Genomic DNA, 20,084 nt, shown 5'->3' with positions numbered 1-20,084 from the left:
CCCAAATTCTTAAGACTGAGTAAATATCTGCTTTAGATTGGATAGAGACATTTTATAGATTCTTCAGCAAACTACTCGTAAACGTTTGGAACGTTTCTTTACAAGAATTTAGTTTACTGACAAGTTTTATACGTGGAAATACGAGAAATTCGCCAGGTGCAAAGAAAAGTATCGCCTGTTATATAGAAAACTCTATATAGTAAAACTTGAATACACTTTAAAAACGCTTTTAACGAAAACCTTGAAATATATAAAAAAATATCTGTTTTGTGGACATAGGTTATGTAGCGACTTTAGTGCTGTTTAAAGCTCAAAAAGATCGTTATCACCGATTTATATTTATAGAAACCAGAGGTCAAAAATTGAATGGATATGATTGACCACACGCGCCACTTTTCCTTTCCAAACAAATCTGGCGCCTCCAAAACCGGTCCTGTTACTTTCGTCCACAGATAACAAGCGAATCATCTCGCAGAATGACTCAGTACGATAAGTTTTTTGTGTGCTTTCTCCCACACCTGTCCAAAAGGGGCACGGGCGGATCACGGATACACTTTCCACTGAGGAAATGGGAGCAGAGTTTTGCATGGCCTTGATTTGAGCGGGCAAGCGGTTGTGCCAGCCGACTCGACTCGAAACACTCCACAGTCTGCAACTGACGCCCGGCCCGGCCACGCGCGTGTTTGTGTCAAGTAACGCCGCGAGTGATCGTCTTACCGGTGTTGTGCCCAAGTGCCTAAGTGATTTGTGGAACGTCCAGGATACCAGAAAAACTGGAGCCACATAAAACCCCAAGGTGTGTTTATGTTTTTGTTTGTTTTATGAATGACTTGTCCGAATTCGCGGTAAAAAATGTGAAAGTTAAGACGTAGTGCCGTGATATGGTTACGGTGGCTGGTTAAGCATTAAATGATTCATTGGTTTATTTAGAAACATGTCTGGTTGGGTGTAATTACGTGAAAGTCCAATGTTTTGCTGGTCGCTTCGCTTCAGTGGTGTTAAGGCCTATCAATCTTAACCATTTAACTGCTAATTAGGTATATCTATCTATCCAATTACACTTAATTTTGTAAAGTATTCATTAATCATGTTCCATAAAATAAAAAAGCAATAAGAATTGTGAAACGTTGGTGCGGTTTTTAAACCAAAAGGAAGCCGTAAAATTTCATTTCCGTTTACTTATTCTACGATGGTGACAAACAAACGTACGGTCTGCCATCGGTTAGACAATTAAGGGGCGACTGCTATAGTTATTGGTTCATTCATAGTAATTGGCTACTCCTAACAAATCAGAAAGAAATAAGACAATAGAAGTCTTATTGTTAAGAGTGGTCAATTACTGCATCGACCGGCAGCCTCTTAATGACCATAAACACAAAACTACATACCTATATACTATTGACTACCTAGCTTCATTCTGGTTCCTTAACCGAATTTAATAGGAATATGGATAGAGCTCTCTAACAACATAGCTAAGTTCATCATTCTTGAGCAACGCATTTTTAAGTGCGTACTGCATATAGGCTACAATATTCACTTATCGAATAGTATAGCTAAACTATTTGTTATTGTTGGCAAAGTATTTATCCTTTATAGCTGACAACTTATTTGAAGGGGGCGTAAAGCCAGGAAATGCATGCAGGGTAACGAACTAACGATATATGTATGTACAATTGAAAATAAATGAAAACTAAATATGTTTTCGTGATATTTTTCTATTGAGCCAACTGAAGGTTTTGGTTAGTCTGCCCTTGCAAATATACCTAGTCTAGTTTCCGTGTGGATTCTTTCATCGCATTTACCCTTGATTAAAACGTGTAATTTTTTTATATAATAATTAAAATTTTGCGTTACTCCCTTCTTAAATGTACTTACACCTATTAGTTATTCCAAAAAGTGTCCGGAGTAAACACACATGTACCTATTTTTTTTATACCACGTCGGTGGCAAGCATCCGGCCCGCCTGTTGTTAAGCAGTCATCGTAGGCCAAATTCCTCTTAAACCGCACAGTGCGCGACCATTTAGGCTCTATGGTAACACCTCTGAGAAAGCGCTGGTGGCCTATCGTAAGAGCGTGCGACTTTCAGTCCGGAGGTCGCGGGTTCAAACCCCTGCTCGTACTTACCAATGAGTTTTTCGGAACTTATGTAGGTACGCAATATCATTTGATATTTACCAGTCGCTTTTTGGTGAAGGAAAACATCTAGATGATACCGGACTAAGTAATGCAAATAAGAACTAGTTTACTCTCTGAGTTGGAAGGTCAGATGGCAGTCGCTTTCATAAAAAGCATACGCCAATTCTAGAGATTGCCAAGCGGACCCCAGGCTCCCATAAGCCGTGGCAAAAAATGCCGGAACAACGCGAGTAAATAGGAGGTGTGAGGATGAACACCCTGCCGACGGCGAGCGGTATAATATCACTGTAATGCTCACGTTAAAAGGCCTATCATCACGCAAGCCGCATGCTTATTACATTTGTACTCGTACACTATCATGGTATTTATAAAATCAATATTTTCGCAGCCATGCTATTGTCAGCAAAGACTTGTAATTATTTGAAGAAGGCTAACTTTACTAGCCATTGTTGTCGATAATTAATATTTACAGATAAGTTTGATCATGCATTATCATGCCGCTAGGGTTGTCATATGTATAAAAAAATGGAACATGTATCCTGAAAAAAATACGGATCACCCTAGAAATCCTGACATGTGCTGGACGGTCATTTCTCAAATTACGGTCATTATTGTGGTTGTCGGCAACGACAAGATTTATCATTACGATAAAGTAGGGGATCTAAATGTTTTTTGCAGTCGCTTTTATACTAAAATAAATTAACAAAATAAATAAATATTATAGCACATTATTACAAATTGACTAAGTCCAGCACACACACATATAACACTTAAATACATAGAAAACACCCATGTCTCAGGAACAAATACCCGTGCTCATCACACAAATAAGTGGCCTTAGCAGGATGCGACCATCGGCTTCATAGCTGCCAATGAAGCCGATGGTCGCAGGTTCAAATCCTGCTAAGGCCTTCCTCTTGATCCTTTAGTGACCCTGCTGTCACTAAAGAAAAAAAAACATCCATTAAATCCCTTATTTCTTCCCTTTCCTCTGCCCAATTCCAAACTTTTTGATAACTTCTATGGTTCGTTTTATTTTAGCGTTAGAAAAGCGATCTTGACGTGTCTTTTAATTAAAAACAGTTTTTAAACATAACTTACAGCAAATCTTTAACAATTATAAATCATATACGTTTGACATTTATCCAAAAAATGCTGTACCTACTAGTATTAGTTGAATATGTACCTACCTCAAATTGACCTGTAAAACATTGACTTTTATCAATAAATTTCTTGTATCTTGTATTAACATTACTTTGCTTTCATTTATGTAATAAATTGAATCATGTGTCGTGCATGTTGTAACTTATTGTCAAGTATTTTCATGAAAGTTAGCATGTCTGATAACAGTTAAAATAACATTATATATCTTCACAGTCACACCGCAGTCCGGTGATATCGCATTATATGTAATTGTAATGATATAATTCATTGTAATTAGAGAATCAACATTCTTGAGACCTCGTTAAACACTTGTAGAAATTGCTCAAACAATTACTAATTTTAAACAATATATAAATATTTATAAGGTAAATGACCTAGTGTTAGATTAATTTGTTAAACTACTTAAGAGCAATTCCTAGCTGAGCAACTTTTCAAATCTCGAATTTTTGAAGCTATGTTTCTGTCGCGCTGCGGTGGGCGGGAGCGGGAGCTATCTAAGTGTGAGTGCGCGCACACAGATGCGAGACTCCAGTGCCCGCTCATTGCGCGCCGTTCCGTCGACATCGCCCGCGAGCCGAACGGAATTTATCCTGCGCTGCCCGATGCAAGTTGTTTTTGTTGTTATCACATAATATTGTTTTTCATTTTTATATTATACTGTATCTATTAATTACCATATAGGTAAAAACTGCAAAAAAGAATGATGTCCCTGTTTCGGTCGTCGTCGTACAGTCAAGTGCAAAAATATGTATCGAAAGAATCGTCTCATAAATATGGTACTACGCTCTTATTACACTGGAATAAGATGCTATGGGACATATTTTTGAGTAAGATGTGTACACCCATATTTTTACACTTGACTGTACCTATCCGTTTTTGTAAGTAGGTATAAATATATGGCTAAACTACAATCTATTTAACTTGTAGTACGATGGGGCTAACCTTGGGCCGCCTTATTGAAGAACGTATCGCAATGACAATCTGGGTAAAGTATGTTGGGGTAATGCCGGACAATTTTGGGACCAATTGAGAGAACTCGTGAGAAAATGTTTTTCGAGATCTCAGCACGTGACAGATTCTTGAAGTACGGAGCGAATCGTTAAATAATAACCGTAGATTCGTTCGTATTCGTAGGTCCGGTGTCTGCCCTTCTCCAATGTATATAAATTACATTACAGCCACCAATAATTACAAACTTAAAAATTGTCAACGAAAGTTTTTTTTTCCGTATTTTTGTATCCGATCTTAACCCTGATACAATAATTGGTAAAATTGTGGCTCTCAAACTTTGATACCTATGTCATAAGGCAATTTGATAAGTAAACAATGTGCTAAGAAACTTCTTATTGTAAGGTTTACCCGAAGTAATAAAGTAAGAAAAACCACTAAAATAATAGATAGGTTTCGAAGTTTTGACAATTTAAGATCTCGTGAACTGTACAGGTTTAGTGAAAGTGTAAATGTATTGTTTATTGAAAGGAATGTACTGGAAGATAATAATAATAATAATAAAATTCTTTATTGCACACTACATAAAAAACAGATACAGAAATTGATAACATATACACATTGGTAGGATTGGTAGATATTAAGTACTTAACAAAAATCAAAATAAAAAATAATCGTGCCCAGTCATTTTTAATGAAGGTCGCCAAAAAAATAAGAATTAAACTTAGAAATCAAAAAGATTAAGTAGTTCTTTAAAAAGGTCAAGGTTTTTTTTATACTACGTCGGTGGCAAACAAGCATACGGCCCGCCTGATGGTAAGCAGTATCCGTAGCCTATGTACGCCTGCAACTCCAGAGGAGTTACATGCGCGTTGCCGACCCTATCCCCTCCCGCCCCTCGTTGAGCTCACTGAGAGCCCATCTTGAAGTATAGAAAATAAGTAAAATTGTGATTTTGTTGGTATAATTTTGCAATTATGTATATATATATAGTTGATATACAATCTTTTTTTTATAAAATGTAAGGATCGTATGTAAAGAGTAAAGTAAATATATAGGAAAAGAGAGCCCTCTTAAAGCATTTTAAGGAAACTAATTTCGAAGCCCTGTCTCTATTTTGTATCCTAAACTAGCTATGTATGTATGCGTGCACATCTACATATGCATCCGTATGTGTAGGTACTTTATTGCGAAAAATTGCTCATTTGCTATTTATTTTACTCGATTTTGTTATACAATAATTCAACATGTATCATCATCCCTATACAATATAAATACTCTTTATTGCACACCTCAATAAAAGAAAACAGAAACATAAGCACAGGTAAACAACATGCGGTCTTATCGCTAAAAAGCGATCTCTTCCAGGGAACCTTTGGGTTGCGGAAATTAAAAAAATTACATTGTCAGTAAGTAGGTGTACATACACATACAATATACAAACATACAAAATAGACTGCCAAAATCTCTTCCTTTTGATTTACCGTCGCGCTGGTAGTGGTACTGGATAAAAATAATGGTACGAAAGTGTGATCAAGAAAACAATAAATGTGATAATTAAGTAGGTCAGTAGGTAAATTGAAGAAAATTTAAAGTTTGACAATCACTGCTGTTTTTGAAATAGGTAAAGATCGGATTGTTTCTTTCCGATCTTTACCTGGAAGGGTCAAGATCGGATAGCGGTCTACAGCAGTGCTAGGTCTGTTAACACAATTACAAAAACAAACACAGTTTCATCACAATACGCAAAATAAATTACAGGTCGAAGATCGGATAGAAGAAAGAATTCGCGAAATTTACCTTGCTCTCTGTGATTGCGCATAGCACAAGCCCGACTCCCTGAGCGACGCGGGAACACTGGCAGTCGAGGCGCAATGAAATGGCGTCTTACACAATGTTGCCAACATTAAAAAATAAAGCCAAATTAGGGAGAAATGAATGTCCTACGTTCCTCACCCGCATCCGGTATTTACCCAACATACCTTAATCGTTGAACCGCCGTATTTCAAAATGGCCCTTATTTTGATATCGGCTAGCCGTAATGTAATACGGCGGATTATACAATACGACTGCGATACTTATATGTATATAAATCCCCTTGTCAATGTAATTTCATTTAATTTGCTATCTAGTGGCAAACATCAATGTAGTTATCTTTTACTTGTGACGCACAAGTATGAGCAATGTAAAATACTATATTTCTAAAAAAAAATGACTTCTTTATTGTGATTATACGTAGTAAAAGAAATTGTGATTATTAAATTATAATACGAAAGGTGGTCATATCGCAAAATGCTGTCGTTTTATTTAAAATAATGAAATAATTAGACCAGTTCCGAAAGTACCGGGAAATCCCGGTTCTTTAAAACAGTACCGGTTCTGCAATCCCTAATAAGGATGTTATGCCCATCACTATTCCTTCTGTGTACGTATATTTAGAAACTGTCTCCGCCTCCAATTCGTGCGATAAGGACAACTGCAGCTCGGACCGAAATTCACACGCAAAAAACTCAAAAATAGAGGTTTCGCTCTCGACTGTTTCCTCCTCCAGATCACAACCAATCATTATGAAATTTTGGAAATTGCAAGAGGAAGAAATAATCTATGCCGCTGTTTTGATTTTTTGGATATTTGATGTCATATTTGTATACTGTGCCTTTTTTACAGCCAATTCAATTAAGCCGTTTTTGCGATTTTCGAGGCGCTGTAATTTTCTTCAAAATAAAATAATCCAAAAAAGCAAAACATAGAGGCACAGATATTGATGATATTGATCTTATTTGAAAAAATCATTGCTCTAGGTTAAAAAACCAGGGAGGAAACAGTCGAGAGCGTTTGTATGGAAAAATCACAACTAGGAATTCCTCTTAAGTGTCCCACCTTTGCCTAGGTATAACGACAACGAAAAAAAAAACAAAATTAAGAGAAAATTATATAAGTCAATAACAAATACAAACAGGTCTCATTTAATGTCATTTATCATTACTTACTAATGAAGCATGCGACTTTGCCCAGTGGCCAACTATGGGGCTGTTTCATTAGCCTCCGCGATCGTCCTCAGAATGTTCGCGCTGCCGCGCATGCGTTACATTAGGGATAGGATTAAATTAAAGTTAAAAACCCGCACGACGGCCATATCTTCTGTCGCAAGTTTCGCGTGCCGCTCCATATCTTTTGTTTCCTTCTAATTTCCTGGCTTTTTACTCGGGAATACCTTGTTTGATAACAACAATCGATCGCCTTGAACATGTCGGATTCCTTCTGAACAATTCAAAACAAAAAGGATACGGAGAAGGCATGATCGATGCTGCAAAACCGCGATTGAACATCCTATTGAATTGTGTTACCACATGTCATAGGAATTCCGCATGTGGCGGAGATGAAAATAAGAACTTTATTGCTTGGGTATAAAGTTCATTTTTAGTTTACTTTCGATTCGATTAGGTTTATGGAATTGAAATCATTTTAGGTGAAGACAAACATCCTTATTTAAAAGATTTTACACCCCCGTGACGTATTTACTAAAAAATAAGTCATTGATAATTAAATTACAGTATTTTCACTGAAACGTTGTCTGTGGGATAACTACATTTTCTGTTACTGCCCCATTCCTCAGTGCTCGCATCCATTTACGGACGCGTGAGAAAAGAATTTAATTTTTTTGTAAAAACTTTATGGAAAATAAAGGTAAGTTTTTTTCTTTTCATGCCTTTTTGTTAAGTTTTAGAAGAATCTTAATATTTTAACTGCTTAGATGTGTTCTTAATACCTCTTCTGACGTAGGTATCTTAAACTGATAGTTTAAAATTCAGATAAACAGAACCGCGTCGGGAGGGGCTGTCGATCATATCATCGAACTTAGCCATGGCTAGTCATCATATTGATGAAAAATAAGATGCAATCATAGCGAAAATAACACATACACGGTGGCCAAAAAAGATGTGCACTCCCGTTGCCAGAGAGGTTTTGGGCTTATACTTGGTAAATTTTTTTTTTTCGCTATTTCGGGGTTGGTCTTATAGTAAAAGTTGCTCTGTATGATCCCAAAACCTGGCATACTTACTTGCGTATTTTATATTTATGGGATGTAGAAATACGCAAGTATAACGGGTTAGCCCTGATTGACTAGCACGTTATCTTTTCGCGGATTAGCAAAGTAATATTTTTTGTTTTAATTATTGCCTTAATTTATTTAGGTATTGTCGCTTTATTTTTAACAATAATTATTAATTAAATGTATGAAATAAATATGAAACCTATTAAAAAAAATGTAGTCATATCCGGCATCCGACATCGGATCGGACAATGTGTAAACGCTCAACCAGTTCTCACTCCTTAGTAGAAATAACGTAGTTCGTAACTTCAGAATTTCACATTATAAACGGTACTTTTAATTTGGTGACCACACTTGATTGTAATGAAATGAAAAAGGGTCTTGTTTAGACGTCTTGTTGACTCTGTTCCCAGCGACTACGCGTTTCCAAGCCCTTAGCTTTAAACAACAATGGAAAAGCACTTCTCTAGTTCCATTCTGGAGCGCGAAAAATAGCTAATTTAGTGAGAATAAATTATGATTTTTAAAATTAAAAATACCGCGTCTGGGTGAAACTATAGATACATTTTTAAAGTTTTAATATAGTGTGGTTATTTATTGTTTTGGCATTGCTGCAGTGTTATTTTTTCACAACACAGTTATACAATGCAGAAATGTAATAGATTTTATGGAGGCAGGAATAAAATAGGTCAAACACATTTCGGAAATAGGAAAAGAGACCAACTTTTGTTGATAATTGATAATACAATAAAAATTAACGACTCACGCTACATATTTATATTTTATTCTTATTTGAACCTAAATGTGTCCCTTCTGTAGGGGTGCATCTAAAATTAGCTTTTGATTTTCTCTTCGTTTTGCGAGGTGTAAAGGAAAGATGGGAACGAATTGAGCAAACAATAAAATATGTATGACCCAAGGTCTCCTTTAAAAATGTTACAGATCAAGCACTAACACTTTTTAAACATGTTTAACATAAGTTAACGTTAGGTACCTGCTATAAAGTTTACGAGAATAAACAAACGCCATTAATACCTAATGAAGTATTTTCAAATACTTCAGATAAAGTGGACACCTAGCGACGCTATGACATCATGATGATTAAGAGCCACCGTCCCCGGCAAGCTGGGCCGAATTTCACCTTCCCATACTAACGGAATTTCGTTCTCATTTTAAAACTACGTGTTAGATTATAATGAAACTTTGCTTTGTGTGGCAATGGCTGAAATCAGGTTATATTGCTCCTTATATTGAGACCAAAAACAAGTTTTGTATGAACATTTTTAATTCGCTGTTTTAACTATGGTATTTGATGCAACATAAAGTAATTACAGCCCTAAATATACCTTATCCTATAGGCCAGGGTCTGTTTTAGGTATCTTTATTTTTTCTAGGTAGGTTTAGTTTTAGTAGTTTTATTTTATAAGTAGTCATAATTTAATTTTATTCAAAATGTATCCTTTTTCATCACAAATAAATATACATAATAAATGTATCCTATTTATTGTAAGTACAAAGTTTCACAGCAATCTAGCTAGTAGTTTTAAAATGAGTGCGTAACGTATGTATGGAGAGCCGAGCTTGCTGGGGACCCTTAACGATATAAAATAAACAATGTGGTCAGAGTCAGCAGCAGAAGTAGCTACTTAAGCGGGAACAGAGCTTTGTTGTCAAGAAAATAAAACCGTGTACAGATTATTTTGAGCTGCTTAGCCACTTTTTTGCTCCTCAACAAAATATCAGTTTTTTACTGAAGTGAAATAGTTATAACTGATTAAGGAACTCTATAAAAGCTTTTACTAATCGTACTTTAATCGTGGCAAAGTTTTCAACATCGCTTGCGGTGAAATCGCTACCTTATATTTTAAAGACCGTATGTTCATAGAACCGAGTATGTAATTGAATTAACATTCGTAGACCTTATTCTCTTGTTAATAAGGTTTAAAAATGGTCAGTTAAGTGTATTGCAATTTGTGGTATTTTCAGTGGCACATAGGTCGTTTTGTTAGTATGGCGGAAAGTAAAACTAGTTTGAAGCGATTTTGCTCGATAGTGGACGTTCCCGATATTCTCTAAATGTAGGAATTAAGTGACTATCTATAGCCTGGTTGCCGGGTGTGAAATTGTTTTGTTAATGTCCATATATACTCGTAAGTACTAACGATATACCTAAATTCGCTGCATTTTTTAACTGTGGTATCTACAAAAACTAATTACAGGCATAGATATCTTAACCTATTGTAAGTACATAGTTTCAGAGCAATTTAGCTAGTCGTTTTAAAATGAGAACGTAACTACGTTTGTAAGGAGAACAGTACCCCTAGTATAAATTTGATCGACACCATAACCTGACGAACGCGTTTGCGTTAAGTCTCATTTAGTATAGGATTTTGAGTTTCCAAAACGTCCCGCTTGGCGCGCTCTTTCTAAATCCAATACAAAATGAGACTAAACGCAAACGCGTACGTCACGTTTCGAAATCGAATTTATTTACACTAGGGGTACTGAGCTTGCTGCGGACTCTAATTTTATGTTATTGTTATTAGTGGGGATTCTCCTAAAACGAATGGTCAAACTGAAACAAATTTCATACTCATTAAGCATATTCACAAAGATCTTGCAAATCACTGAATGACCTTGTTCAAACGAAGATTATTTGAACTATTAGCTTTCCATTAATAGTTTCCCCACTAATTTAATTCGAAGACTAAATATTGATAGACAACTTACAGTCTAAACCGATGAATAGTTACAGAATTTATAACTTTTGTTCCCTAGAGAGTAACACGAGGAAAACAACTTTAAAAATTAGCTCCAGGGGTAAATTAAATTAAACCTTTTTTGCATATTTATTTACCTCTTTATACAAAATCCCTCTGACATCAGAGAGGAAGCCAACAAAGTTAAGTTTGGTAAGAAGCTGCGTAGTTAACTTGTAAACTGCATAAAATAATTATTAAGCCTATAGATGTATGTAGATACGAATTTTATTATAATATAAATATAAGTGAGTAGAGACTGCACGATCACAGTCAAACCGTGTAAACTGTTTTGTGGGACTCCGTATCTGTGTAAGATGTATCTTTTTATGTTAATAATAAATAAATAAAATCATTGGAAAAAATAATTAATATTCCTCTTATCATATCGAGAAAATCCTTAAGAAAGGCCAGGTCAAGAGCGCCTTAAACCGGCGAGTGTATATGAGGAATGTTATAAAAGTGAAGGAAGCGAAAGAGGTATGTCATGATCGTAGCAAGTAAAAATCCGTGGTCTCTTCCTATCGCTCTAGGAAATAGACGTGTTTATATGTATGTATGTATGTATATTTGGGGACCGCTGTACAAAACTCAAAAAAGAGTTTGATTGTGTTAAAAATGTTACAACACGCACAAACCTGGTAAGCAGATTGTTCGCCGCAGTAGGTACTAGTAAGTATTACGAATCCGACACAAGAGCAGCCGATTCAACGGAGCCACGCCGTTTTGTCGCCTAAATAGTGTTTAGTTGTAATTTTATAAAATATATATGTATGTTAGTCTGTAAGGTATTTGTAATATGGGCCTTGTTGCCTGAATCAAATTTTAAATAAATAAATAAATTACGACAAATATCAAGTTACATAACGAGCCAATCAAAAACAAGATCAATTAAAAACATTCAGGAGGTTAAAAGGACATCCCGCGTGAAATCCCCTTTTTATAGAAACGTAGTCCTCATTTTCCTCTCTGGATAGGTATTAACATTATTCAGAATAATTTGACACCATTTGTCATATATCAACGATGGCTATATTATAAGAGAAGCATTTAAAAATTTGTATGAAATCTGTTTTTCACTCCTAATTTTAACAATAATCAAAAAATCAAAAAATTCAAACATAGGGGCATAGTCATTGCCATACAATAAATAAATAAAATATACATCGAATTATGTAAAAATATTTTCCATAATGTCAAAATACAGAGAGGGAAATAGGGACTACGTTTGTATGGTGAAGCGGCCGTCCCTTTTTCTCTTGCCCCAAGTTCAGCCGAATCCTAACAACATTCTTGACATAAGTAACAAAACTGGGACGAGACATTAAGCGAAAGTAATTGAATTTCCATTAAAATCGCTCACGTTTGACAAGATACTTTAAAGCTATTATTAGGGCGCGATTGATTCTTCGGTATAATTCGATAAACACACCCCCGTTTGACGACAGAGGGATTGGAAAAGATGGCGGAATTGATGGGATGAGGACAATTTTCCGGGAGCGATTTTTGTCTTTTTTGTGGGCGGTGGATTGTTTTAGGAAATTGGAATTGTCTGAGTATCATTTTGTTTTTAGAGCCTGTACGGAAAGAGAAGAGTCGTGGAATGTAAGGGAGCCCATATTCTACGACTGCTCTCTTTTTAGTTTATATTGCAAGTTTTTTAAAAGATTTTTTTTGTAATATCATATCAACCATGAAAGAAGAATAATTTATTTCTTTATGAATTCAGTTTGATTTGTAAAGGCTGGCGTCCACTAGGCTCGTGGCTTAATGAAACCAAATTTGTTATGCTTATAGATAAGTAGCAAAAAGTTGACGTACCCACTTATATCAGGTTATTTTAATACAATTTTTTAAGATTTTTTTCGCGTATTTTGATTTTCTTTCCAAATGTGCAATAAAAGAAACATTGCGGTCTTCCTTCAAAGGCGTGAATTGAAACATGAAACGACAGAAGAGTGATAGCGGGCGACTTTGCTGCTAACGAACATATTCGGAAATAGGACACGTCTTCAAGAATGCTTCGTCAAGAATTCAAGCCCCATTGTGCACCTGCCGAGACAATAGGGCTACAGTTCTTGCTACTCTTGTGTCTGCCTCACTTTTAGGGTTTCGGAATAGAATAGTAATAATTTACTCATGAGCCCAAACACAGAAGAGAAAAAATAAATAATTAAAAAATATTATAGGAACATTCTTACACAAATTGACTAAGTCCCACGGTAAGCTCAATAAGGCTTGTGTTGTCTCAGACAACGATATACATATATATAATATACAAATACTACTAAATATATAGAAAACATCTATGACTCAAATATCTGTGCTCATCATACAAACTGTAAAATGTGTCCCCCCCCCCCCCCGTAACTTCTAAAATAACAGAATGAAAATATAAAAAAAATATATGATATACATTACCATGCAAACTTCCACCGAAAATTGGTTTGAACGAGATCTAGAAAGTAGTTTTTTTTAATATGTCATAAAATTAAAAAAAAAAAAATATTTCATCAAACCCATACGTGTGGGGTATCTATGGATAGGTCTTCAAAAATGATATGTAGGTTCCTAATATAATTTATTTCTAAACTGAATAGTTTGCGCGAGAGACACTTTCAAAGTGAAAAATGGTGTGTCCCCCCCCTGTAACTTCTAAAATAACAGAATGAAAAATCTAAAAAAAATATATGATATACATTACCATTCAAACTTCCACCGAAAATTGGTTTGAACGAGATCTAGTAAGTAGTTTTTTTAATACGTCATAAATGGTACGGAACCCTTCATGGGCGAGTCCGACTCGGACTTGGCCGCTTTTTTTTCAATGTTTTATTTATTTAATTCCCTGATATTATGCACCAAACGAATCCCTCACAAACGATGTCTAAAAATAAACATAATCCTATCCAAACAAATTTCATTTTACGAAGAAGCTCGGCAGATCATTATGGACTCCGTAAAAAGCTAAAAAGTCGTAATAAACCGTTCGCGCTAAACTCGCCTTTCTACCCCAGCCTTTTAATTAACTCGAGAAGCAAATTGCCTTGAAGCGGTAAAAACAAGCATCTGTAAGGGAATTAGTTTTTTCAACCGCTTGCTTTTTCACTTAATAGAGAATTTCTCAGCGGAATGTAGGGAAGCAACTTTAATTGACTAGTTTGACATCTAAGCACTGAAGCAATGCATTCTATCGACAGTATTACAGTATTATATTCCCTATTTTTACCCGACTGCCAAAGGGAGGGTAATGTTTTTCGAGTGTATGTATGTATGTCTGTTTCTTTGTGGCCTCCTGTAGCCTAAACGGCTTGATGTATTTTGATGTATGAGGTATCGTTATATTCGTCTTGATCACGGGAGTGTCGTAGGTCTTTTTGGGGGTAACTAAAAAGTCATAAATAAAAAATTAATTATTATAAAAAAACAAAAAGCCCGACTGCTAAGTATATTGTTGTTGATGGTAAATATCGCAGGCGGGGACCAGCAACCAAAATGACTATAAGTAACCCTCTGTTGGTCCCCGCCTGCGATACTTACCATCAACAACAATATTCTTGTGGGGCTTGTTTTCTTCTTTTTTAGTGTGCAGTCGGGTTCTTTGTTTTTTTATAATAATTAATTTTTTTATAAGTCTGAGAGGGACACTTCATAGGTATGTAGTCTATATTGCCGATTACGACGAAAGTAAAGGACCCGCGCGAAATCACCTTTTGATACAAACGTACATTTACATACGTACACACATTACATTACACACATACATTACATATATTACACATTACATTTTCCTCTCTGGATATTAACATTATTGAAAATATTTTGACACAATTGGTTGTATATTAACCACACGTATGCTCCAAGCTTTTTGTTTTCGATTTTTTTAATTATTATAAGAGTTAGGTGCATTTAAAATTGTATGAAATCTGTTTTTCACTCCTTATTTTTACAATAATCAATAAATCGAAAAAAGTCAACCGTAGGGGCATACATATAATAGCTATGGTTAATATGCAACAAATTATTCAAAAAAAACCATAATGTCAATATCCGGAGAGGAAAATGAGGACTACCTTTTTATGAAGATGCGGCCGTCCCCTTTCCTCTTAACGAGTTATCATTTCAGAGGGCCTAGCCAAGATGACAATGGTTGATAGAAAAAACCAATTAAAACTTTAAATAATGTATGGAAATAGTCCCATGGCTTTTTCTTTTGGCCTTTGTCGATGTAGCGAAATGAACGCGTGAATGACAGCTAACTGACATGATTCTAATATGACTCTAATATCGGTTTGATCTCAGATATCGAATTGATCGGCTAATATTTATAGCTGCCGAAGAGAATTGATTGTAAGTCTAAGAAAAAACGTGCCCCTTAGTCTGACATCCAAAACAGATGGCGCTGTACTGGATGTGGACTTGTCGATTTTAATATTCTCTACACAGCGGAACGAAATAGCGATTGATTGAAGCACTAAAAATTAACATCATAGAAATGCTAATGGATAATAAATACTTTATGATATAATAGAATAACTCAATGATTGTGGAAAACATATTTTAGTTAGTTTTGGCCGGTGTTCCATGTATTTCCGCCGCTGATTATTATAATATCGAACTCACAAAATCATACTGGTTGATAAGAATATATAAAGTTGTGTTATAATGGTTATTTGTTTATTTTAAGTAGTTGAAATCACTTCAACTAAATTAAAATTGTAATAAATGGCGATAGTTTATCGATATGACATTATCGATTTGGCCACAACTTTTGGTTAGTCATTGTTAATCGTACATAAAATGTGGCTGTGTGTGTGTAAGCGGTGACAGCTGGCTTAGACTCCATCTTTAGGAATATTATGAGACTAAAATACTGGTGTCTAAAATAAATATTTTAATTTTTTTATATCTGTAGGTTTGGGGTCACTGAATTGTTAAACGTTAACTTTTGACAATCAGCGTTACCCCAAAATGTATGGAGCGGTACAGCACCATCTTGTTTTTCTGTCGAATTTGAAGCACGAAATCATCTAACATCTCTTACTCCATCATCGTATCTTTGCAGCTACTAACTGCAACACCAGCAACACTAAACATGGAGCTAACGCGAAAAAAAAAATTACGAATAGGTAGATACGAATTTCATTTGTTTTCGCGTAGTTATTGTACAAGAACCTATAAATCTCTGAAAGTAGGTAATTTGCTCAACCGGATAAAAACTGTCAGAGCTCTTTTATTAGCCAAATAGCGACGGAGTAGTAATTCCGGAAACGGTCGTAAACGGACTTATAAAATGCCAAACACTGGCGTCCGTCGAATTCGATTTGAGCCTTTTCAAAGGATTATTCGACACTCTCCAAATGACTTGTTAAAGAAAGATTTTCCGAGGGTGTTCTTAAAATATTTGCTATCTTGTAAGTATGTCCTTTCATGTATTTCACGCGCGATATAGGTGAAACGATTATGCTAATACCCAATTAACCCACTTGTAATGTAGTAGTGCCTACTCTGTCGATAAACTTTATTTCGCCATTCCTACCAGAATAGATCGTCTGTATTTGTAACATTAAACACTGCAAAAATTTCGTACCATTCCTACCAGCCAATATTTTGTAATAGGCAGGTACTTTAGAGTAGTTTAAAGCTGTATAAGTACTCTCCAAGTCTCCAACCGCCCTTCTCCGGGTTTACGGCCTGTATAGATATTGAAGGGCCTTTACCAAGATATTAAACTTGATATATAACTGCCTTTAGACTAGCCCATCCCGTAGCCAGAACTCCGCTATTATTATCACAAACAAACGCAAAAGATCTTACAAACCATTATATATTGATCTCCGAGTACGCAAAGTTAGTATGCATCTCGATGGCACATTTATATTGGCTAGACACAAAGTGCTCGGTAGATTAGGAGCATAAATTAATGTACACAATACCTACGTGTTTAGACATACTAATGCAATATAAACAATAACTACCATTGTTGCCCGTAAGGCAGATATGACGTAGCGCCTGGAACAACTGAGTTAACTAAACGTTTTATACGTTATACCTACCACGGTACCCTTATTTATGTTTACTTAATTAAATAAAAGACAATACTTCAAGACCACAAAAAGTCCAGTGTAAAAAGACCTTAGCGAACTCTGCGCCGTCGACTGGACAGAAATGGTTCTAGACAGAGAAGCATGGCGGTCTTTGGTGTCGGAGGCCAAGATCCACTTCGGGTCGCTGCGCCACAGCAGTAAGTAAGTACTTTAAGACCACAGATAGATGAAAATCGTCACACTATGAAAAGTCAAGCGATGCAGTGGAAGACCACACTCACGTTGGGATTGGGACGAGGGCATTATAAAAATAGTAGGACCAAACGTGTTCACCTGAGACTAGATGGGTTCCAACATACAATTTTTTTTGTAAATATTTATAAGCAAGTAACAATTCCAAAACTCGTATTTAAGCAAAAAACAAAAATTGATTTATTAACAATCACAAAGTAAGAAATCATTATCTGTATTAATTTAGCAGGAAATTACTTATTAGAGGATTTAATTTAAGTTTTTATTATTTATTATTAATAAATCGTTCATCAGACACATGCCGTCTACTACTGAATTTTAGACCTTATCTTCATTTGGTGTCCGTATTTTTAATCATGTTTAAAATATAATTACATTTTATATTCCAAATTCAACCTCATCCAGGTTTTTCTAATTTTACAAGCTTTCTATTTTTAAGAAGTATATGTATGTAATGTATGTACAAAATAGACAAAACAAAGTAAAAGTAGAAAGTATATGTAAAAAGCGAACTTATCCCTAATATAAATCTCTTCTACCTATCTTCAAGAAATTAGGGAGAAACCAACACTAAAAGGTGAAAGACAACTAAATAGAAGGTGTAAAAAAATACTGCGGTTCCGTTTAAGAGCATATTCGGTATCACGCTCTGAGAAGCAAAAAGTAGAATGATTTGTTTTTGTCGCGAAAAATTTTTGTACTTTGTATGGAGGACTTGGACAATTAGTCCCATAGTTTTTTTTTATCGCGTCATATTTTTTTCTTTTTACTTTTTTCTAGTCAGAACAGAACACAATATTTGCCGAATATGTCCCCAATATTTTTGTTACATACTGTATGAACAATTATCAATATTCAAATTTAAAGACTACAAATGAATAATGAATGAATATAATGCCTACATTAGATATTCATCTCTAATAAGATACGAACCTTTCCGGTTTAAATTTAAAACAAGCACGTTTTCGTATTACTTTTTTTTCTAAAAGACAGATATTGTGATTGAATAATTTCCAGCGCACTCTATCTCGAAAAGTACAAATCGATCTATGAAAATTGAGTTACTTTCTATTGGAATTCAAATGAGTCACGACAAAAAAGGCTGCGTGATGAATTATTGTTTGAAGGTAATTGAATGATTTGCATAAAATATCAAAGGTTTACACAAAAGGGCAACTGTTGTGACTACGATTGTTTTGACTGGATTGTATTTTGAGAATTATCTGTACAGAAATGGTAGACAAATATATAAAGACTGTTCTCAGTGTTCGACGACCGGTCCGGCCTAGTGGGTTGTTACCCTGCCTATGAAGCCGATGGTCCTGGGTTCGAATCAAGGGCATTTATTTGTCTGAAGAGCACAGATATTTGTTCCTGAGTCATGGATGTTTTCTATGTATTTAAGTATTTGTATATTATGTATATCGTTGTCTGTGTACCCACAACACGAGCCTTCTTGGCTTACCGTGGGACTTAGACAATTTGTGTAAGAATGTCCTATTTATTTATTCATATTTATTTATTATTATTTATACTATAATACAACGCGTGCCCCGTCATTGTTAAGGTGCCATTCGGTTTCAGACTACAGTAGCGTTACTGCCGGACAGCAACATCGATTTGGTATTTGCGGCAGTCGGCAGTAATGTTGCGCTGCAATACTGCCTACGCTTGCTTATGGTTCAATGTTGCCAGAGTTTAGTGATCTATTATTATGTAGTTATCATTATTAGTGCCACGTCCATTATATGGATATTTATTTAATGTGCGTTTTATGTGTGAAAATTACCCCATATAGGTATCTGAATTCCATGGATCATTGAATTCCACCGGTTTTAATAATTAAGACACGGTTAATTGTCCCGGAGATGAACCGTTTAATCTAGCTAAGAGCCCGCACGTGCCTGATTTGCGGATGAATGATTTGAATTTAAATTAAGAATCTTAATAATATTTTAGCCGTCAGCAGTTTAAGCTCCGACTTAAAAAGAGATTCTGAATTTAAATTTGGTTTAAATAAATGTGCTTTCGGTAAAAGATTATAAAAATGTCGTTAGTTAAAGAGGATTTATTCAAATAAACTCCAGGTGATTATATAGCTTTTACAATTATTATTTTTAAATTGAGAAATACGTAATGTCAAAATGAGATCGTTTAGGGAAGTTGGAATAGGCCTCGTAAGACCTTATTCAACACATTCACTGCTAGCGACTCGGTAGGCGGGTTCTCTGTTGTTGGTAGGCGCTTTTTGCTATAAAGTGAATTATATTCACTTAAAATTAAAAATTATATGTAATATTAAATTAAAATGAAATAAAACCCCTATGCATTATGCCGAAAAAAAAACCTTACATTATTTTGGAAAGTGCTGTAAGTCTTCAAACTGCTGGATCGATTTTTATCAAATAGCTAAGAATTTCAATCACCTTTTTTTTGCATCGGGGGTTAAAAACGTGTTATCGGCTATAAGCTCGCGCTGGCAGTGAATGCGTTTGTTGTTTTTTGACAACTTTTATTTTTTTCTCGGCTCCTCCTTCTCCTTCCTCGCGTTGTCCCGGCATTTTGCCACGACTCATGCGAGCCTGGGATCCGCTTGACAACTAATCCTAAGATTTGGTGTAGGCACTAGTTTTTACGAAAGCGACTGCCATCTGACCTTCCAACCCAGAGGGTAAACTGGGCCTTGTTGGGATTAGTCCGGTTTCCTTACGATGTTTTTTTT

The 20,084-nt window shown here is 35.4% G+C and overlaps 1 protein-coding gene across 2 annotated transcripts in view; it reads left to right on the top strand.

The window, feature by feature from the left end:
* Nucleotides 1–585: 585 nt before the first annotated feature.
* LOC133528233 (uncharacterized) overlaps nucleotides 586–20,084 on the top strand; it is a 140,023-nt gene continuing 120,524 nt past the window's right edge. The window contains exon 1 of one of the 2 annotated variants that reach the window (XM_061865513.1): nucleotides 586–796. The gene's annotated coding sequence lies outside the window, so the exon portion shown is untranslated. The remainder of the gene's footprint in view (nucleotides 797–20,084) is intronic. The other variant, XM_061865515.1, reaches the window with a different exon arrangement.

Source organism: Cydia pomonella, chromosome 19 (assembly GCF_033807575.1).
Source record: "Cydia pomonella isolate Wapato2018A chromosome 19, ilCydPomo1, whole genome shotgun sequence".
In the NCBI taxonomy this organism is placed as follows: Eukaryota; Metazoa; Arthropoda; class Insecta; order Lepidoptera; family Tortricidae; genus Cydia; species Cydia pomonella.
Note: the sequence above shows the minus strand (reverse complement) of the source record. Positions and strands in the feature narration are given on the sequence as shown.